Genomic DNA, 25,066 nt, shown 5'->3' on the forward strand with positions numbered 1-25,066 from the left:
AGACTAAGAGAAACTATTTACTTTTTATTTTCTACATGACCGGTGAAATATCACCGACCTATCTTTACTTATTCATACGGCGACATATATGATAAAGTCGAACTTTAAGAATCTGTAGACTTTATACTTAAGTTACTATTTACGTTCTACTTGCATTATATAAGTAATATCAAGCAGAATTACTTACATATCGACAATATTGATATTAATTAGCTATACAAACAAATACAGCAAGCACACATCACCCTTATCTCCGAAGCGGTAGGCAGAGATTCAACTATGGAACCCACTTTTAGCCTGTGTGTTCCGTCCCAAGATGTGATAGGGGGCGAATCCATCGCCATAACGGGCACAAATTCCAAGCACCGAGCTGATACCAAACATGAACCCAATATCACTTTGCCCGACCCAAGAGAAACGTTGTACCGTACTCGCAATACAACTACGCATTCTACATTATGAGAAAAAAATAACACCAGAAATTTTATTATTAAAAATATCCCTTTAGATATTAAATCGCAGTAACACTACGTGCTATAATGCGAAATAAAAATCTACGATCGCTGAGACGCGGTGTCTGAATTCTTCTTTTGTGTTACCTTACCGTAGTATGTTCTTTTTCCTCACGATCTTCACTTCCAACATTATTAAAAGTAAAGTTTTTACAGTAGGTAAGTAAGTGGGTAGTAAGTAGTAAGTAAGTAAATGATCATAGTTACCCATCAACATTCATTAACTAAAATTATGTCAATGTTACTAAAAATTGTTGCTCGACGCATTAAGTAATAAATAGTAAGTCAATTCTGCATTGACACCGCTTCAGCTGTTTTAAAACGCGAACTGACCGACTACTGTTTTGTGTCACACCGAATTCATACCAAAACTCATTTATGCAACGCGCCGTCCCAACAAAAATATAATTTCGTTCCGCGATACTGAAGATTCGGATTGTTTGCTATGTGCCCGCAAAATGGGGCTGAAACGGAATCCCGGCTTAAGGCTTTTTATAGCGGAAAGTCAATTTGGGAAAGGTCGTGAGACAGGAATAACAACGTCTGCAGAGTGAGAAGTTCCGGACCAGGCCGTGAATTAACGAGACCAGCGCTGCCCAGCGACGGAATGAGGCCAGGTTTCTAATGTTAAAGTCTGATACTCTCCTAGGAGTTTTTATATGTGCTATACAGGGTCATTTTGATTTCTTGTTACTAAACAACATATGTTTAAAAAATTGAAATTATTACTTTACAATAATTTACTCGAATCGTAGATGCAAAACAAAAAAGTATAATTTTGGAACGCAATAAATATCAATTAGTAATTTTGTTTTTACGAAAATATAATATAATACCCTAAGAAAATTTGTCGCAGTGGCAACATCACACTTTAATTTAGAAATACACTCAGGCAGACGTTATATTCGCAATAGACTACACAATTATAAAACAAATCAGAAAAGTAAAACTATATTTTTGATGAAAATATTCGTTATTCGTAAGATTTTTGACACAATGTTAGCAAAGGTTAAGATGATGATATGTCGTTGTATTTATTAATGCAATGTCAAAAAGACCCTTTAAACGTTTTATTATATCGTGGCTTGCTGTATTAATACTATTAAATGGTCATCAAAAGTTAACCTAAAAGCTACAAGCATTTTAAGATATAGCATTAGCATTGAACATTTTTATTAACGTTGCTATAGTTTATATTGGGCAAGCATGGCACGTGCCAGAATGCAAAACCAATCAAGGGAATAGCTCGCCTCCATGGTAGGTGACTAACTCTCTCGTTACTATTCTTCTTAGACCTGCCCCTATTCCATTCCAATGTGGGATCGAACTAAAACCCATTTTCATATAATATCTATTCATTTTAAGTTTTACCGACTACTGACGTTCACATCCCCTTAGAAATCTCGGCAAAAAATATTTCAGAAAACTCCAAATCTTACTAAACCTTAGAATCGAATTAAACTTCTCACAGTCTACAGACTAGAGCAAGGAGACAACCATTGCGTCAATGAAACAGAAAAAAGGTTATCTCTTTTAAAATGCGCCCCTGTTTGAGAAACTCAAGGGAAACTTTAATGAGGGTATGAGTTCAGTTGATTGCTTGAGACTTATGAGCTGGCAAAATTGAAATGCTCCTTCGGCTGTCTCATAATAATATGTAAATTGCGTCATTTAAAGCGTTATGCCTTGTCTCCTACGGGCGTGCTTCAGAACCATCAAAATTATTTGTATTATCACATTGGCGTATAAGGGGAGGGAATTTGTATTTAAAAATGAACTTTGTTGGCAATGTTAGTTTGCTTTTCAATAATGGTTATAAAAGATCGTAATGGTAAGTAAAAAACTCTTAGTAAGTATGGAGTCTGTGTTTACAGACAATTTAAGCGGTTCAAACGAAACAACTGCAAAACATAATCGCTTTTTACAGTGAGCCGATTGGGTGGTTACGTTCCTGCATCGATGTTAAGCTGGTCGGCATAATTATAGCGACTGTTGACCGACATGTTTCCCGTTGTGCGTCATATTTACTTTCGATAAGACTAAGTATTACTGAGTCAATAATGTTACTTTACTGTACCAGGATACAAAATCAAGGTTTCCAGAGAATATCAGTAAAAGCAGTAAACTTTTCTATCTGCTTTTCATCTCTTTTGACTGAACGCCCTGCCGATTTCAATTTGGCCAAGTCATACATATTTACGTATTCCGGAACACTTTTGACCTTACATCCGACGGCTAAGAGATGATCGACTTGTTTGTTCAAGATTTGCATTCTATCCATATTCATCCTTATAGCGGATATTGATAGTAAACGTACTAAGTCGGGTTCTGGACTTAGATGAGCTACTTATACGAATTGCTAAATGCGATAATGCTGTATGGATTTTGTAACATTATTATAATTTGATTGTCTAGAAGGGTCAGATAAGACTAAGTGATGCTCGCGGCTTCACCCGCATGAAAAGCCTGCCAGTACAAAAGTCCCTGAAGACACCTATGCTATTTGCAGCGTGATCTTAATAAGAATTTCATTATTTTTCGTGGGGACTAATGAACGGGATAGAATTTAGACTATGGGTATCTGTGTGCCAAACATCATCCAAATCTATTCAGCTACTTCTGGGTTTATTTCTAACAATTATCTAAACATCAAAACATCAGAAACATTTTCATAAACTTTGTCGTTTATAATAGTAAGATACGATAAGATAAGATAAAAAGTAATATAGGATTCATCGTGCCTATAAACGAACGATTTTAGGCGCAAAGCAAGACAGCATTATGTCAAGACAAATTCAAGAACACATCATTTGTGAAAAATTGTTTGGGGAGGCTTCTGACTAAATAAATTATTCTGTACCCAACTATACAGTCACAAATATTCATATTTCTTCCTTTCTATTGAGAGAGGCAGAGAGAGTCATCGAGATAGAAAGAGAGAAGTTTAACGAGGAAACGATGAAAAGTTATGATAAAGATGTCTAATTTATACAACCTATTTCTATTATCATAAAAGCGCGGTCCGTCCCAACCCCTTTTTACCGTCTTTTCACATTCGTATTCAAACGAAAATCAAACCCATGTTGTAGAATTTATTCAATTTATTCAGCGCCAAAATCGATGTCATCAATTTAGCTTAGCTAAGTTATTCAAAAGTTAGACCCACTTTGTCATCATTTTTATTATCATACTGTAAAACGGGATCAAGTTCAATTTGTCTAACAAATGAAGCAGAATGTCTTCTAAGTTTTGTATTTACGTTTGTATTTTAATATGGACTCTAGTTTCAAGACGCAAGATTGTTTTATGAAAATCCGTAAGGATGATCACCAAACCATCATTCGCTTAATACCTAGATGTTGATTACACCAGCATACCAAATAGGTATATGTTTAGGTATTAAGTACAAACATATTTATAAAGTATATGGAAGACACATACGACCCATATTGTTATTTCATTCTGATTTAATTGGAATGTAAATCAACCGTATTTACAAATTCCATATAATATCTAAAGCAAGTGAAAATCCGAAGTTGCACAATTGTGACGTCATTGGCAAAGCTCTACGCAATCGTGTTTACGATTGCATTAATGAGCATAATTACATTCAAAATCAAATGTCACCGTGTATTATTTAAGAGAACATATCACTAATATTAATTTTTGTGCAATAATAAATCATGCTCGGACTATTCTGCATATTACCTTTAGATGAAATATAAATAATTGAATGAGAACATAGTATATTATTATCTTAGAGATATTTTAGCTGTATATTATTGAGGTTTTGTGTACGTTAGAGATATTTTAGCCATATTAAATAAGTGAGTTATTAGTGTTGGCTTATAAGATCATTAAAAAAAATTAAAGATACTACTGAGAATGAGCCTCCGCAAAAGATTTTCAGATTAACATATTGGAAGCGGGCGGCATCCAGCGATTTCCTGCGACTTTTATTAGGTAATTTATTCAGCAGACTATGTTAACTGAAAAATATTATTTACGCAATACGAGCGATGTTTAAGCTTAAAATACGCTAATATCAATCGACACAGTTTCGGATTAATATTATTGATCACGAATGTTCACTATTGCGTAAACCACAAATCTATGAATAATTTAAACAAGTTGGACATCACTAGCGTACTATATAACCTGTTCCATTTGCGATATTTCCATAGCCACGGTACATTTGGTTTGTTGGGAAGTGCAATCACAGTAGATACCTACTCCCAAACCCACTGTACCTAATTGTCTCACCACAAAACTTTTTTAAAACCGCTGCACTGTCGTCATTTCACCATCCGCGTGGTTACTTACGAGTATTTGTTAGTAGACATTGAGTTTTTGTTTCAGATTTCATTGAGAGAGCTACCGTGCTACATTTTATGTGTTTACTAGTCGTAGAGACGATTCCTACTGGCTTTCCTTTTGTTATATATATGACCAAACCATTAAAATAAATGATATTATTAATAAATAAATAATTCATATTTATAGCATATATAATTATAACTAGTATAAGTACCTACATTTATGTCGGCTTCTCTTTTTCAAAATTTCACCCTTCGCCACCGATGTTCACTAACATTCGACGACCCAATACATTCTCTCCCAATTGACATAAATACTCCAGCTAATTGTAGCGATGACCACTTATTTATTTTAATAAATTAATTTAAAGGCACACATTACATCACTTACTTACCATATCTAAAGCATTTGCGCATGCGAAGAATCATTAACTATGCGAAGAATCATTAGCGCATGCGAAAAATCATTAGCGCATGCGAAAAATTATAATTATGGTATGCGAACATGAAATCAAATCCTCATCACTATTCGCCTTACACGTGTTCCATTTGTGAATATTCGCAAGTGACAAATAGAGTGCGAGCGAGCCCGAACACTGATTGGAGTTGATTCGTTACAGTCAGGGCGGGCTTGTTAATCTTAACGAACGTCGCATCGTGTCTGCTAACTTGTTTAGTTTGTGTACGAATGTATGTTTTTCTTTTGTTGTCTTATATATCATTACGTATTTGGATGCGGGGGTTTATGTTTTATATACAGGAAAACGAACAAGTTCATACGATATCAAGTGATCTACTTGATCCTGATCTTACTTTTGAATAGAAATAATATTAGATGTTAGGGTAATGTTGGTATCGTTATGTCTAATTACCTATTGCGTTTTGTGGAATAGTATAGAGAAACTGATTTCTGCTCAAAGTTTAGTAAACGAAGCAAATATAAAACAGAATTAATATTAGTAATATTTTCTTGCCTCCCAATTATTTTGTAAATTGAAAAAATGGTTCAAATTATTAAACGCCAGTTTGAATGATGCCAAAGAAATTAAATAATTAAGTAAAGTTTCGTTATAACAGCCAACGAAACACTTAAAGCTAATTAGCACCTAATTATCAAGAAAATCGCTTCCCAAACAAGTACAAAGATAATCCACAATATTTTCTGTTTCAAAATATAAGTTTCCTAAAATAAATATCGCTGTTAGCATTTGAATATTCAAGTATTTATATTCCCTCCTAAGCCAATAAACTTAAGAGTTTCTCTGAATAAATAATTCAGGGGCGGTGAGAGTTACTCAAACTTTATCCTCAATAGCACTTTTATTATGCTATGGCAATCGGGAATGGCACCGGCCGAGGATTACTGAACTCTTATCAAATAAGAATAATTTAATTCGCGAGAAGTCTGGATGTAATTATAACTTAGATAGAAATAATTAGAAACAAATGAATGTTTTTTTTTATATGTTGTATAATTTTTCGAAGCTTTTTGAAGGTGAGATGAGTCATTTGAGTCGTAGCATAATATAGACCAACACTTTGAATGACAAAGCAGTACATTCTACATACTCGTATATGTACATAAACCTAAGATGTTAAGTCTCACATGCTCACGCCTTTTAACCCCGAAGGGATAGGCAGAGGAGCAACTGGTGCACCTAGTTTTCGCAGTACGTATTTCATTCCATGATGTGTTAGGGGGTGAGATTCTTGGGCACGAATTCCTTTCCGAGCTGATACCAAGGTCAAGGATACGAGATATAGATATAAGGTGATATTGGATTTATTACTCAATACTATTTCAGAGGCTAAAATTTGTGTACAATATGGCGATAGAGTCGCTCTCTATGATATCATGGGACGGAATACGCACGGCAAAGATGATGCACCAGTTGCGCCTCTGCTTAACCTTTTGGGGATAGGTAAAAGGCGTGAGTGTGTGTGATATACCTTGATATATCTTATTTATTACTTAGATTAATCATGTTTCGTGTTTACTTTAGACTTTAATTAGTAAAACTTGAGTGGCCATTGAAGAAATACGTGTTTGAATTCATGATGAGCGTCCATCACTGAATATTAATATGAAAAATATTTTCCTTCATAAATTATTCCAAATGTTCCTAAAATGTTTTACTTCATAAATGAAAAAACTTGGAAATTCCACAAAATTATCTTATTTGGAAAATATGATAATTTATAATATGTTAAAATATATAATGATTTCTTATGTTTACGCGAATGTTAGACATTTAAATTTAACTATTTTACGGATTTTATCGCGGTTTTAATATTTTACTTTTCTCCCGACGTTTCGAAGACATTGCAGCCTTCATTTTCACGAGGGGACCATGAAGGCTGCTTGTTCTAAAATCTATATATACAAAAGAAAAGTGGTGTTAGTTACACTATTTATAACTCAAGAACGGATGAACCGATTTGGCTGAAAATTGGTGGAGAGGTAGCTTAGAACCAGGAAACGGACATAGGATTTTTATCCCGTTCCCACGGGAACGGGACGTGACATAAGACGTGATATAAGAATGCAAAATTTGGTATGGAGATAGTATAAGACCCTGGGAAGGTTATAGGCTACTATCCCAGGAAAATATAAAGTGGGACTTTTATCCCGGAAAACTCCTTCACGCGGGCGAAGCCGCGAGCAAAAGCTACTATTTTACAAAAAAAAAATTACGTATTTGCAAGAGCTGTAGGTGGCAACTCTTGGTTACCATCACTGACAGCAAATAATGATTTATGTACATTTGCGGCAACCGACAATTGACGATATGTTTGCGTCAGTAACAAAGGGTCCATATAGCCCGATTCCTGCCGGCTTCCCTTTATATAGCATTTATGTAGAATGTAATTATCATTAGAACGGTTTGCAGACTGCATTCATGCTTATACCTCTATATTGTGTCGGGATCCCTTTCGGGAAATTTCACCTTTCGCCACTGGTGAGGACTAAAATACATCTTACGTATTAAAATAAAAATTTAGCATTTAAAAATAATAGTGTTACGTATTTACTTTCCAATATACATACATACCCCCTTATTCATAAACGTTTTTTATCTAAGGTCGGAGTAAAGCTGTGATAACAAGCCTGTTTCTCAGTGCCCAACGGCACTGAGAAATAGACATAGGGCCGTTGTGATTGGTTATTATTGTTGTGTTCAATATTAGCCAATCACAACGGCCCTTATCGTCTACGCACTGTGAAGACTGCCATGCCGTCAGCACTGAGAAACAGACTTGTTATCACAGCCTTACTCGGTCGTTAGATAAAAAAGGTTTATGAATAAGGGGGATAGTATATAAGACCATTTTATCACATATAGATGTATTTCTTAATAATGTTATTGGATATCTTTCCTATCCCAATGTGAGATCGGCACAGCACATGTTTTCACGTACTTATGTCGCAGTATCTATTTGGCCCATTTTATGACCACGCACCTGCTGACATCGACCTTCGCTTGTAGGAAATTAATAAGAAAACATGTGTAATTAATACGCATATTCAAAAGGGTTAAGTTCAACTATTCATACAGTACGCGGAGACTATTTTCCATAGACCATATTTTTACCGCAAAAACATACATGTACTAAACTAATAAAAAATAAACCTACCTACTTAATAAATTTCTTATACTATGAATCTTACGCCACACCTGAGGAAAAGGCTTTTCTACAATCATTTACGCCAATAGAAATCGGAGATATATATTATTTTTTTGAAATAATAATATCCTAGCGATAAGTCTTCTGCTTGGATATGTCATTCCCATATTTTTTTGTTATCTGTTAGCGTTAACGATTGTAGAAATGCGTCTTCGCTATGACCCCTAATTTCATCCTCTAAATAAATATCTGATTAATGGTGCGAAAAATTAAAAACCCAAACAACTTTACAAACTTCGCAATTGGTCTAAACGCTGAACAGAGCATCTGTTTGCCTTCGATCGTATTGTTAAATACGTTCGCGTAGATATGGGATTTGTTGCTTGCACGAATTTATTATTTATTTGAGATCGTGTGAATTGTTTCAGTATTCGTTATTTTAAGTTAAGATGTATTTAATGTAATGCATTACAGTGTCGAAGGGTAAAATTGTAATGACACAACATATAAGCAGTAATAATATGCATAAATGCGATTCGCAAGGCGTTCTAATGTTTATTTAGTTTTTACATAAATTATGAAAGAGAAGCCGACAAGAATCGGTTTTCTAATAATATACATAAATGCAGTCGGCAAGGCGTTCTAATTAGTTTTTACATAAATAACGAAAGGGAAGCCGATAGGAATCGGTTTGTATGGACACACAATAAATGCACAATAGTGCATAATGTTATCTTTTCCTTCACATGTACAAGAAAATTTGTTTCTTTCTTCGAATGATTTTTAATAGACAAGGTTATTAAATAACTCCATATCCATATTATTATGCTATTACTTTTATTGTCTGTAGCTATGTTGAAATAAAAAAAAACTTTTAGCATGAACGGCATGGGACCTTATACTCACAATATCCTCTTGGTTCAAACCACAAACCACTAGACTTGCGGTGAGGTATCAGGAGCTATGAGGTGCTTTTGGGTACACCCGATTACAATCATATTTGCCAGTAGTCCAAACTTTATGTCTTCTAGTAATTGAATATGCAATAATATGACTTAACTTCTCAGCCAAAAACTTTACACAATATATAATACAAAAATGCATGGTTCCGGCCAAATTGAATCCAGGCAAAGATATTACAAGTGATAGGATACTTGTATCCGCACAGATAGCGACCACTCTAGGCCTTTTCTGCCCCTAGGTCATATCCTATAAGGCCTATTGACAAATTCAATACTAATAGTGGCCAACATAAGTGTGTCGCGTTCCAGGATCACAATATATCCGGTTACAAACATGCTGGCATAATTGTGTCAACTAGCGAGGAATAATCATCCCTCGTCAGTCGACATTCTATCTACACCACACTCTACTTACCATCAGGTGCCATGCTGTTGCCGTGTCCCGATACACAAAAAGACATGCGGTTAAAATTGTGGGCTAAATTAATAAATCTATTAACTAATATCCAAAATCGTTTTAATCATGATTGGTGGTTTTGTGTAAAATGTAATTGATAAAGTTGACCCACACAAGGTTCTGTTTGCAAATGAGTTTTTAATTGAAAAAGTTTAATTATAATAAGATTAAATGTTTATTGAACATTTTATCATATTTTAATATAGAAAATAGTGTTTATGTTTGTCTCAGCCTACTCCTATTGGATAGAGGCGTGATACTATGTATGTATGTACAAAGAAGAGATAAACATACATTATTTAGACCTAACATTAACTCTCCGATGTGAAGGTAGACTCTGAATGCGAGACAAATATCTTTTTAAAAATATTCGCTAGTATTTGTGCTGACGCCTTTAGCTTTTCCAACGGTAGTGGAAATGATAGCAAGGGCGAGCCTATCGCCATAACGCGCACAAATTTCTGATTTCGGATTTATACTAAGAAGAAATAACAATTGGCACATCCGGGATTTAAATCCAAAAGTGCACGGCAGAAGTCGTACTGCGCGTGTTAGATTTTTAAGTAGAGACATTTTAAAATAATTGTGTATTTTTATACATAGATCACTTATATAAGCAAACGAACATATGTACCAATCATTTTATACCATCAGGACATCAGTGATAAATACGTTACGTCAGTAATCAAATAGGGAAGGGCAGATGCATTTTCAAGGAAACAAGGACCACTATATTTGTTATACAATATATTTATTACATATATTATATATTATATTAATATACATCAATAAACATAGCCAGTGATATAATGTTTCATTAACATTAGGCATTAGACATTACTATAGCACCAGTATTATATCTATTATATTACATCTATTATATCTTTTATATATTATACAATATGTACCTATGTTAGGGTATACACCCTAACATAGGTACGACTCCCAAATTATTAAATGTTTAATCATATCATATCATCTTAATCTTAATAAATAATATTCAATTGTGAAAGAAACTAAAAGAAAATAAAGTATATTTACTTAACTTGTCAGTCTCTTAGTATTGCTCTGCTCGACGGATCACGATGAAATGCCCCGTATCAACCAAGTGGCCGGTATTTATATCACTTCGAACGTCAAAATATTTAAGCACTACCGCCATTTCAGACAAATGTTTACAATTTCTATTTTAGTTACCTTAATGCATTTGTTTACAATAACTTACACAAATAATCACATTATAAACAGTAATATAGCTTTTTTATAAATAATCTATGCTAATACGCGCACAATACAACTACGCCAGCGAGGCAGTGTATATTTTATTCAAGGAAGGTAAAGACTTACTCCCTTACTAATAAGCTACCATGCTTTTCTACCATGCTTGAACTATATACTATCTTCAAATAACTACCAATATATTAATCAGAGAAGATAAATTTTATCGGGCTTTAAATAATAAAATACACAATCTCTACGTCTCCCGAATAGCCTTCTCAACATAATTTTTTTTCTACAAAAAACAAACACAACGCTATATCAACTAATATAGACAACGATTATTAGCAAGAAGTAAATATAATCAAATAAGTATAAAATGACTTTACATCATTTTATACTTATTTGATTATTTGACTGCCTCGGTGGCGTAGTTGTACTGCATGCGCGGTACGGCAGCGCTCTGAGGTCCTGGGTTCGAATCCCGGGTCGGGCAAAGTTATATTTGGGTTTTTCTGCTCAGTATCAGCCCGGAGTCTGGAATTTGTGCCCAATATGGCGATAGGCTCGCCCCCTATCACATCATGGGACGGAACACACTTGGCGAAAAGTGGGTGCCATGGTTGCGCCTCTGCATACCCCTTCGGGGATAAAATGCGTGATGTGTGTGTGTGACTTTACATCATCTCTATTAATTATGTAATTATTAACTGAGCCTGTTACATTATTTACAAAGTCAAGTACTATTTGGTTTCATTTAGTTTTGACCTACCTTCAATATAGAGACAATAATGTAAAGCTTTGTCATCCACGATTCCCGTCTATGTCAACAATTTGAGGATTGCCAATTGTGCGAAATAGATTACTTATCCAGCCACCGTATTATTATGTATTAAATATTGTATTATTCAATGATTATAAATTGTACTTTGATCTGGTTTCGTTTCTGTTTATTAGTTTTGATGTAGAAATTTATATTTGTACATAATATAAATACATATTATTATCACTTTTTTATCCTCGAGTTTAGTATTTAAGCTTATTTCCATTCAGTTATAAAATTATAACTATAATATGTTCATAAAAATTCGCAGCGCGTATCTTCAAGCAAATAAGTTTCTCAACTACTCCTTGTAAAAGAAAAAGTTTATAACAAGACTGGTTTCTGAACTACGTGAATCACCTTTAAGCCTTTTTATATTCATCATTAAGGTCCTATATCCCTTGGATGGGACGGAGTGAAGCGAGATGAAATACCTGAATACGAGGCTTTGGTTACATTCCTTTCTGTATTGATCTTCTTTATTAAATACTTATATAGCAAAACTCATCCGTAAAAATCTAATCTCACTATAAATAATAGGTAAGATAAATAATTTCCTTGTTCATTCAAAAACATAATAAAAAATATCTTATTAAATGGGAAAACAGGCAAAGGCGGGAAATTGGCGGAACGCAAACCAGGTATCGCGTATCCGGAGGTGCAAGGCGGGCGGCGTGCCTCGGCTCGGCTCACGACCGCACCTACCCGCTGCGGTGTTGCCAGCTGCGACGAATTGCCAATTTATGGGGTAATTTATGATCGGGAAAATAGGGAAAGCAGTTTCAAATTTCTTGTTTATTGTTTTAATATAGCGATTGGAGACGATTTAAATAATTGGGATTAATTTGTCATTGACTTTTAGTAAGGACATTGTCCATTACTTTTTTTTCTTTTAATACGAACATTTAGGTACTAATTCTTTAAATTTTAACATACTGCCGCCATTAAAAATAACCCTTACAGTAGGTATTCATTTTCTGTCTAAATAGACATATAACCACTCATTTCTGCTCAATAGATTGTACATAATACATGGAACAATATACCTTTGTATGATAGTCGGGTAGCTCATTCCCAACGTTGGTAGCACTTGCCCGCCCGCGCCTCAGTCTATCGCTGAACGTTGTGTGGGGTGTATGTTTCGCGCATTCTCCGCCACAATCTTCGATAACTCGCAATTTATGAATTAAAACATTTAAAAACTAGTTTCAATAACAATATAAATAATTTAAGTGCATTGTGTTTGTGTTTAGTCGTGCGTAAATATTTAAAGAGTGGTGTTAGTCTGTGAACCGGAAAGCAACGTTTTTGTGTTTAGTTCGTTTCTAGAGGTAAGTAATGTTTTTTTAACGTACAAAATACATGCAAAAAATATTCTTAATTTTTTTGTTCCAATTATTTTCTTTGTTTATACGTGTTTGTTATTTTAAGCTATTTATTAATTACCTTCATTGTATTCAAATGTGGAATAAAAAATACTACAAAATAATAGTTATTAATCGCCAGTGCTATTATTTGTAATCTAGGAGAGAAATCTAGAAAATCCAAAATGAAGGTCTACCTACTTTTGTATTATATTTGTTTGAATTATCTCTATTACAGAATTAGATTAGTTTTTATCTTACTAAATATAAGCCTAAAAGTATTCTAGATACGCTTTCATAGATAATAATTGTGACGTTATTGTTTCAACATGCGGATCATTTGTATATTAGCACAATTCTGAAAAAATATATTATGTATAAGCTACCTACTGTTATATGACATATAAATACCAATTATTTATGGTAGTAGGTACTACAATTCTTAAATGTGTTCAAATGCAAGAATGCGACTGTTTTTGATTAATTCTAAACCTACAATTTATATCTAAGCTATTTTTGGCTTTGTAATTTTGTTTTTATTTTTAATTCGAAATGGCTGTAACAAAATCGGTTATGATTATGATTCATATAAATTTGCCACCAGCACAACTTAAAGGTAAAAAATATAAAATAATAATTTTCGAAATAGCTATGACAAAATGGGTAAGATATAATTCAAATTAGTTTGCTACCACTATAAACTAAGTAAACGTTGAAAATATAAATTAATAATTTGAATGAATTACTACAACCCATTAAATTAACTCTCCTTTGCTCGTTGGAGCTTTTTGTTAATAATTTTCGCAAAAAGAAAACTGCAAATGGATAGTAATTCACTACAAACTGTTGCGCGTTGTACAGCCATCGTATACCTCCTACAGATCTTCTTATTGTCCACCATAGGGCTTCCAATATCCACCAACAAATACTAATACAAGTATTGGCATCTATAACTTAACCTCACTTGAATTAGAGTAGAAAGATGGATTAATTTCTAAGCGGAAACGCATTCTTTGTTGATTTCTTCTTCTTCTACTTTAGAGAAGTACTTATTTTGAACCATATATTATTAAAATCCGATTTCTGGTTCCCATTAGTAACTTATATAAAATGAATAATCATCATTAGAACGATTTGCAGACCACATTTACGCAAATTAGTAATATGTTGTGTTCGGTTCCCTCTCGGAAAAGGTCAGCCTTCGTCACCGGTGGATATATAATGTTCATCTATCCATATTTACTACTATCTAGGTTCTACCAGACTGCCTAGTACCTCACCTATAATAGTAGATGCATAAAATCGGATCTATTTCTATATAGATAGTGCTACATTTACTGTAACAGCAGATCTATGATTCGAAGGCGAGATATATCGCCATGTCAAGCACAAGTCCCAATTCACAACTAATTATAGATTTACCCCCTTATTCATAGACGTTTTTTATCTAACGACCGAGTAAGGCTATGATAACAAGTCTGTTTCTCAGTGCTGACGGCATGGTAGTCTTCGCAGTGCGTAGACGTAGGGCCGTTGTGATTGGCTAAAATTGAAATACAACAATAATAACCAATCACAACGGCGCTATGTCTATTTTTCAGTGCCGTTGGGCACTGAGAAACAGGCTTGTTATCACAGCTTTACTTCGTCCTTAGATAAAAAACGTTTATGAATAAGAGGGTTAGTGTAACGAATTAAAGGTTCGTAGTTGTATGATCTAGGTTAGCTCATACAACTATTTAACTATTCATTTTTTTTGTATCTTAAAGGTGTTACTTATTATAGTAAGGCATCTTGTCGACGGCCTCATGACTTCATCGATGTAAAGACTGAATAAAGTAATTAAGAGAATTATAAATATTTATTGGAAACTCACTGCATATTTTAAATAAATATCTATCTACAAATTGCAATTATTTTACTATAAAAATACTGAAATTAAACTAATTTTATTTTAATTTCAATGTCTAACATTCGCGTAAACATAAAAAATCATTATATAAAAATACTTAAACTATCCGATATTAAAATTATTGCAATCGGCTGTTGTTAGGCAATAACTACATGAGTTAGTACGCAAAATAGCTACCATAAAACTACAATCTAACTCAACTTTAATAGTAATGATAATAGATATTAGATAACGGTGTTGCAAATAATTGTTTTACTCATATTTGCAAAATGAACTTCATATTCAATGTGCGTTGTTATTGTGTTAGAAGTAGGTGTAAGGATTTTTGTATCAGTATTTGATATTTAAACATGGATCTAATGCTTACAATCCTTTGCTTTTACGTTCTTGTTGTTTAAATAAACAATTATTTAATTAGGTCTCTTATTGCGTCAAAGTTTGGATTCAGCTTCTAACAAGACCACTTCTGGAACCAAATTTCCTTGTTAGCCGTACAAACATTTGTCAATACAGTGCGGATATCAGACTTGAGCCTTTCAGAAACTCGACGTCGCGAAGTTTCTATAGAGTTGTTTAGTTACTCGTTTGGTAAATACCATTGACCCAGTAAAAGTATCAAGATTTTTGGCAGGGGATATAATAGACGCTCTAAGCCTAACTAGGGCACGTTGAGTGCGGTCGGTTGAGTGTATTGATGGGGTGATCTCTTGTGGGGACCGGATGATATCAAAATTTTAAGACCTATTGCAGTTCGGGATATGATTTCTTCACAATATTATACAAAGATGTAGTTTATGCATTCATTTACCAATAGACCTTGGATGAGCCAGTTTATGAGGGAAGATGAGAAAGTGATCTGATTCTTAAATATACACACCCACACATGTCACGCATTTATCCCCGAAAGAGTATGCATAGGCGCAACCAGGGCACCCATTTTTTGTCAAGAGTGCTCCGTCCCATGATGTGATAGGGCGAGCCTATCGCCATATCGGGCACACATTCCAGACTCTGGGCTGATACTGAGCAGAAAAACCCAAAATAATTCAGTATTTATTTACACTTTGTACATATTATAAATAGGTAGACTTAATGCCATATTCTCTCCCTTCATTCTATTCAATCATTGAATACTAGATCATTCCTGATCGTTGTAGGATTAAATAAAAATATGTTTTAATATAGACACTAGCACGTTCAATTGATACGTTATCAAATCATTTTTCAAACAATTGACCTATCGCACGTGTTTATCAATATGGGACAAATGTGTTAGAATGTTTGATTATTTTGTCAATTCCCGTTCTATTTCTCTCTCTAAATTAAATGTTTCATAGTAACAGTACGCGGTAGGTATTTCTTTAGCAAAGGCCGATAAAGTAATAAGAAAAAGAATATTGTAGCCAGTGTAACTACTGGACTTAATAAGACTTAACATTTCATGTCTCAGGATGGCGAGTGCAATAGAACAATGCTTTGTAATTAAAGTTGTAGGATGGTGTTTCTACTGTTTATGGGCGGACTATCGTTTCGCTCGTCTTGTCATTTAAAGCGATAAAAAGTAATGTTTGCGTGATGTTGCCTGGCGGTAGAAATAATCGACAATGTCTATTTCTATCGCCAGGCAATATCGTACAAACATTGTTGTGTATATCAATTGAACTTAACTAAAATACTACCTTAGTTTCAGCCTCAAGAGACGCTGTCTATTATCTTATCATGCTATTAAGACCTATAAATATCTGAGCCACTATTATAGTGAACAAGTGGCACAGCGTTTGAGTGATTTGCAAATGTTTGTTTAAGGCCTAGTTAGATTGATCTCTCTTCTCTGATGCGTTGAGATAAAAATCAGCCACGTGTGAGTTGAATACTAAAATGTGAGGTTCCGTCTCATCACACTATTTCGACGGTTATATTTAATCACCAGATAAACACGTGCTACCGTTTTTGTGATAGTGCAAAAACAAAAAATACTCAATTTTCTGATTCAGAATTTCTTATTATTTTTTCTATTTAATTTGTAATATAGGACATCCAACATGATAAATATGTTACTTCTTATCATATTAATCTTAATTAAAATCTTACTAATATTGTAATGCGAAAGGTTGTGAAAATGTCTGGATGTTAGTTAGAAGTAAACGCAGAAACAAATCCACGGATTTTGATGAAATTTGGCACAGAGGTAGAACTTATCCTAAATTAATATTTCGAATACTTTTTATTCCGGTAATTTGCTCTCTAGGAAAATTATGTCATTTTTATTCAAATTGTTCAAATAGATGGCGCTAGCGTAGTACACATACCGCTCTGTATCACTACAGTATTTTAGAGACTTTTATAGCGGGAAAAGCTTTTCACGCGATCGACGCCGCGAACTACACCTAGTATACCTACATGGTATGAATATTACAGTAGCTAGTACCTATACCGATAACCGATCAATTGATACAGCCCTTGAAAGACCATTTAGCCCTTCGTTACTTTTAAGATACGGATCTCTAAAAATCTTCTATTATCTAGAATCAATTTGAGCTGACAACCTCAGAAGATACTGACTGCAATCAAGGCCTATGCGTGACGTATGAATCAAGTTAGGAGGCGCTTATCAGCGTCTTGGGAGGTGCTGGCGATAAATATTACCTAACATATATTATAATTTAATGCGTGTGCAGAGGTTTCATAATACACGTGGATAGAGTTCTTAATATGGATAGTTATAAGATTGTGGTTAAAGGAAATTTGGAAGTTGATATTTTTACGTGTACTTTTGGAACAAGTTTTCAAAGAAATGCCTTATAACTCCACTTTAGGGAACACTATTTCATTTATAAATTGTTGCGAAAATGTTTGCGAATTTTGATAAAGAATTTCGTGAAACACAATAAATATTAATTTTGTGACTGGAACTAGGCTTAATACCAACATTTTATTTAGAAGTACCAAATTAAAGAAACGATGTTCCAATATTTTCATACATTATGCCTATACAGAGTACTATTCCGTATGCGTTGATAATAGAACAATGAAAGCAAAATACGCCATGTTTTTTGCATTGCAGCATTTAGTACTCAGCTGCTGTGGATTAAAATATAATAATAATAATACCAGTCCTATATTATATACTGCCAACTGTTGGCCGTTTCTACTACTAAGATTAAGGCTTTAGTCCACCACGCTTGCCCAGTGGTTAACAGAGTTCATACACTTTAATTTTTTTATTGGTAATTATATAGATATATGTATATTTCCTGATGCTGTTTTCCTTTCCATTGAAATGAACAATGATTGATAAACAATACTAATATGTACTTTCGAAAAGTCAGAAGTGTGTGCCTCGAGTTATGAACGTGCGAACTTTGATTCAAAAGTCCGTACCATTCCCAACTAAGATGTCGTACTGTATTAAAGTAAACCGACATAATTCTGGCCAGAAGAGGGATACAACGTCTCATTAGTCAACATAATAATATTATCTACTATAAATTGCCAATATAGTCATAAACAAACGTACGATGTATTTAGCAAACTTATTTTTATCCACAACAGATGTTACCAAAAAACTGGCGTAATCTATTAAGCTGTGTTCATATTACACACAAATTTATTTTAATTAGCTAAATAGTCATTTTGACATTGCGTTAATAAATTAAACCGCATAGTTATCTTTACCTCTGCTAAAATAGCGCCAAAAATTATCTACGAATAACCAATACTTTCACCAAAATGCTAGTTCTGCTTTTCTGATAATTTTTTAATTTAGTGCGGATATGGCGTGTGCTACAATAATTTCTGTTCTCTTTGAGAAGCAGTAGCGGCATTACATCGCATAAAATTAAAATTACTTTATTCAATATTTACTCTTTTTTTATTTTAGGTTCGAGTAACGTTTTGTTGTGTGTTATTTTAAAGAAGAAAAGTATGTGGCAATGACCCTGTATAGTCTGAAAGTATGATATAAGTATATAGACACAGGATTTGATAGAGGTACCTACACATATGTATACAACTGATATAGATTCGGGATTTTACTACGAGCACGGCGCAGGCACATATTGTGTTGCAATTTGTATAACTATTAAGAATTGATTAACTTTGTCTTATGAAAGTGAATCCATAGTAATGGTTATTGTTTATTTATCTTCAAATATTTTTTGACTATTACTCTGCTTTATTTATTTCTGATAACAAACGCCTGCAGCAAAATGTACAAATAATAGTTACGCTTTAAAAAAAAATCTTAGTAAATTATAAATATAATATCAACTTACCGCCTGCACACCATACAGTGTTTAATGTTCGGTCAACCTTACCCTGTCAGGTTTAATATTGACATAAATGCATCGAAAGGCAGCTTTATTAATAAAGCTGATTACACACATGCGACAACTGACCGTAACTGAACGTTACGGACCGCAGTGTGATTTGAGTAAGTGTGAACTGTTGTTAACTCGCGGTTCATCATCATTGTTGGTTTTGCCACAATTAAAAGACCCTCGCGTCAATTACAGCGCTTATTTTACAAATTTGAAAGGGTGACACGCCGTCACCAGTGTCATCGGGTTTTCAGGGGTTTTAGTGTGCCGACACAACTATGTGTTTGCTAATGGAATATACGCATTCTTTTACGTAAGCCACGGAAACTGGATAAACAAAGAAAAAAGAAAAGAAGCAAGAGAAATAGAAGAATGTTTCTGGCAAACACTTTGAACTCTACTGCTATACGTTGAGTTCATAATACTCTTTGCGGCTAAATTAATAGTGTTCTCAGACACTTAAGCATGCAAACGGCAATACCGTCAACCTACCAACATACCTAGCTTGGTCTGGGAACACAAGATTAGGATTTTTGTGTAGAATCGTACCTATACATGTGACCGTACCTATTATTGCAACATATAGGTTAACTATGTGTACAAAGCTTTATCTAAGAATAAACAGTAATGAATACGTCATATATCCAGATGGGCGTGCCCAACACTCAGTTCGAGTGTGATTGAACAAAATTTTATTACATGCCGTAGTGTTGTTGAAAACGTAATGATTGTCTTTATGAGTACATTTTTAAGTGTACTATATTTGTATTTGTATTATGTAATAAACACGTTATAATCGTTATCTTATTGAAATAGAAGAGTTGTTAAAATAAATGAATAACTACTGAGTATTCATTCATAATAATTATTAATAGTCATCAAAATGACCGTCTGTGTCTCACAATTTTATTTGCTTAAATAAATAACACTCAAGACACCACAAAGATATATTTAAAAGGGTACTAAAATATTCCTGCGCTATACTTAAAATTTACTTATGCATGAATTCTTTGTCCTTACAGACATTGTAAATCGACTTTTAAATCGCACAGCGAAAGCCGACTCAAAGCCACGTCGTTAAAATACAAAGCATAAGACCACAATGGGAAGGTAAAGTCATACTTTGCATTTTCCTAATCGTATCTCATTATAGAAATAGGTAAAGAAGGCTTAAAAGAGGGGGATAACGACAAGCCGTAATCGGCTTCGGGGAGCGCGAGTTAACCCCGCACGGCAATCACATTTTATAGACATTTATTTAGAGTTGGTTCGTTGTCTTCAAAACTAGATTTTTCCGTAGTGGGAGTTGAAAACAAGCTATTGAAAACGTGGGGATTTAATGAGTGTTTGGTATGGAAATAAGATTCAAAAATTGTATTGACGGATTTAGTTTTCTTAAATTCAAGCAAATTCGATAATCTGAGTATATGATTTATTAACCATCTATGCAAGGAATTTGAGGTTGTTAAACAAAAATATGTATGTAATTATATCTTCCATATAAATTAGTTTTCTTAAATTAAGCAAATTCGATAATCTGGGTATATGCTTTATTAGCCATCTATGCAAGAAATTTGAGGTTGTGAAATTAAAAAATATATATATTTATAAATCTTCCATATATACTATCATAATTTATAATGCTGTTTTTTTTTCGTTCGTGTTAATCTATGGGATTGCTGATCTGATTGTGAAAACTGAATTATCTCGAAAACCTGTTTAACTCAGGCAGATCAGTCATCAGGGATCAAAACCTATTGACCTATTGCCTTCCACTGTTGGACGTCGACCCTCTAATGGGCAACAATCATCCTGCTACCAGCCAACTTTTCAAGACGTCAGCCATATATAATATGTTTAAATTACAGTTAACATTCTGCTTGCATTTAGTAAACTTAGAATACATCATATCTCGATCCGAGATGCTGTACCAATATTAATAATAATCTACAATAATCGGTCGTGGGCGATCGCCATTGTTTACCAACCGGTCGTTGATTTGAATTTTAAACGTACGTAGGCAGATATTTACCTGACGACTGCTAGTCGTTAGTGCGGACCCGTTTATTTATATAATACCATGGTTTCTTCGAGTTAAATACCTTGGAATCTGGCTAAGTTTATCTTAGATTTGTCTTATGCTTTAATATGTACTACAAAGAATTTGGGTAATATAAAGTATTACGTGTGATGAACATTAAATTTGATTATATGATTTACATTTTATTGTCGAAAGGTAGTCAAAGGCGCAAATGATGCACTCACTTTCCGCTGTGTGTATTCCATCCCATGATGTGTGGGTGTGTCTATCGCCATATCGGTCACAAACCAGTGGCGAATCGTCTATAAATCCCGATTCCTACCGACTTCCCTTTTAGGTTCATTTACGTTTGTCTTAATTTTTGTTTTGTGTTAAATTGGCCGCGATATGTTAACTAAGAATTTATTTTTGCCTCGGATTACCTTTTGATAAGCTTCACCCTTCGCCACTGGCACCAACTCCGAACTCCGGGCTGATACTGATTACAAAAACTCCATTTCACTTTGCCCGACACGGGGATGAGGACACTCAGCACTGCATTCATACCGTTATACTGTTACGCTACCAAAGTTATCTATATTATTTATTTAAGTTTCTTTTTTATATTCTATATTATTTATTACTAATGCCTATATTCTTATGTCGTGTCGTTTTTGAGCTCTATGCTCTTAAAAGTGTAGTCACGAATCATAACTAGACTGGATTAGTATAAATCCCATTAGTACATACGTGTCGCTAACGACTGGAAAATCAGCTTATCCGTAAAATTCCTAGGTGGGCCATAAAAGTCCCCAATTTTATGAAGCGCGTAATTAACGCCCTGCTAAGTCGTAAATCATTATCGCTTCGCAGTTTTACTGTGGGTATTAAGGTGGGTCGTTCCGACTAAGGCATAATGACATCGGGATTTCAACACAATGTTCTTTTTAAATGTTATTTTCTTTCGCTTCTAATATGCGGTATAAAAGTGCCTGTGAAAGAGAAAAAGTTTTAATTTTGTTTTACGAATATTTTACAATTGAAAATTATCTGTCTGCACGATGTTGTAATACATAACGATTTTAATTTTGCACCTTAAGCTTCTTGAATTCAGAAATTTTAATCATAATATTGATAAAAACCGACAAAATAAGTTCTCTTACATTAAATCAACAGTTTTGCTATTTTAAATTGTATGAAGCTAGATTTCGCAACACCAGACACCAATATAAAAGTGTACAAAATTAAAACCCAAGAAAAAGGTTTAATCATTATGTAAACATACTTTTATTCATTGTACCAACAAACTTTTTAAAAAGAGTCCAATTACAAATACAGCTGCAACATACGTCTAGAAACGTTTCATCTAAGTAAGACGAATGAGCACGACATCGTCTTGGGGCGTCTAACAAAATAATCCATCCAGTTGCTTCAAATGAAACATTCTTGCTGGTTATATTTCATTTTATATATCACTACGGATCTCTGCTACTTTATTTGTTTGTTTTCCGTAAAAACTATTGTAACCAACCTCTCTTATTTATTTAATACTTAGTTGTATATTTTTCATGATATTTTTAATGGATTACCTTGATCTTTTGTTTTTTTACTATCTTTTCTAATTATAGTGTAGGAGGTAGCTAAATATAACAAAAATCCATCTGTAATGTTGAGTTTCATAGTAAATACGTTCTTCATGGCTTTTTGTCATACAATGAAATGAAGATACCATTCAGTGCTCTAATAACAACATGAAAAACGTCTCTTATTTACAGACATCCAAAGTCAAACATTGTAATTTGATGAACATTTCAGTGCAAATAGTTGCTAAAATATTTTTTTTTGTCAAAATATTGTAACTACTAAAACAAATTATTTTCAAAGCTTTCAATGTTAATGGAGTTTTTAGAAAAAACATTAACGTCGAATCGTTTTAAAAATGCAAAATTTATCTAAAGTATTTAACACAGTGTTTAAATTATTCACTTAAATTACAATTTGCCGAGAAAATCAAACTTATATCTTTCTTAGAAATTCCTAAATTTGCGGCGTGCCGTAACTTTATAAAACAATTAGGGAATTATGTTTTAAGCTAATAAATCTACACTTTGAATATTACATGTAATTAAATAACAACTATACCCAGTTGGCTTAAACTATTACAGACATGTGGCGAAGTGTGAAATGATCTATATATAATTTGCACTGCGACTGGTAACCGGCCAAAACGCATAATTTATCATTATTGTGCACTAAACTCTTTGAAGTTTTCGTTTATCAGAATAACCGGCGGTGCAAAACGGCCCAGGAAATGCTCCACTTCACACGTGCTTGTTCGAATTATAACAAATTAACGTTTTAGTAGAGCTGTTTCCGAATCGTTTGCTTGTGGTATAATCATCCGTGATTTGAATTTAGACTAATAAATGTACGTCGGAGTAACGACTAAAACCCCGCGGTAGCTATTATCGACACATTAGAGGCGGCTCCGAGGTACCATAAGGCATCACTTCAGATCTCTACCAGAACATCCCCTGCGGGATGCTGTGTAAGCAAACCGTCGGTGCCATCAAGTTTTCCTTGCCTCGTCAACTGAAAAATAACTATCTCTGCATTGTTTTTATTAAAAAAAATATATATTTCCAAACAAAGCCAATTGTTTGTACATTTCGCCATATAGAAACAAATTGAATTGCCCACTTTTCCTACATTGGGTAGCAGAATAACGATGCAATTGAGAAAACTTTTTGACCTAATTACAAGTTTTATACTATTACAGTAAATCGGTTTATATTATTATTTTTTTAATAGAATCCAGTACAATTATAGGTTTGTTACTTTTTACACTGATAAACATGGGTACGGTGATTGAAATTTTGCGAATTAGTTATGTAATAATTATTCGAACTACTATGAACCAAAAATCTTTCTCTGTTAGAAAGCTACTTTATTTCTATTTAATAGGTATACGGCATAATTTATATAGGTACTCCTCACCAATTTCATTATGAAGGTATTATTATTATTATGGAACATTAAGAATTTAGTTTATTTTAAAAGAGGCACATACAATATGAACAGTAATTAGTAATTACAATATTTCGTCGCAACCATCTATTTTTAGCTTCGTTCCATCTGGTGACGAAGTATTACGGATCTTGGGACATGTGTGTATTTCATTTTGTTTTAATACAATATGTACAAGACGAATCTTTTAACATTAGTAAAATGTTTATCCGGCATACAATGCAGCTTGTGATATGTTTAACTTTGACTATGTTGTTTCTAACATAACTCGGTCGCGTTTCGTAAACAAGAGTTGTTGAGTAAAGATTATTTTTTTCGTATATTCTTTTACTCTTTTTTAATGTTTCCTATATTCATAGTGTTTTATGTATGGTCTACCTTCGTTTATTATTAAAGTTATGCTTTTTACTTAACGCCGCCGCATATAGGCACGTAACTGTATTAATGACTTTATTCATTTATTGAAAACCTTTATTGACATAATCCTAAAGGCGGTAGTCAATGCTATC

General features: G+C 33.7%; 1 protein-coding gene across 1 annotated transcript in view; it reads left to right on the forward strand.

The window, feature by feature from the left end:
* The first annotated feature begins 13,042 nt into the window (after positions 1-13,042).
* The window catches only part of LOC115450836, a 99,881-nt gene continuing 87,857 nt past the window's right edge, over positions 13,043-25,066 (forward strand). Inside the window, exon 1 of the mRNA XM_037443512.1 lies at positions 13,043-13,246. The gene's annotated coding sequence lies outside the window, so the exon portion shown is untranslated. The remainder of the gene's footprint in view (positions 13,247-25,066) is intronic.

Source organism: Manduca sexta, chromosome 26, assembly GCF_014839805.1.
Source record: "Manduca sexta isolate Smith_Timp_Sample1 chromosome 26, JHU_Msex_v1.0, whole genome shotgun sequence".
NCBI lineage: Eukaryota > Metazoa > Arthropoda > Insecta > Lepidoptera > Sphingidae > Manduca > Manduca sexta.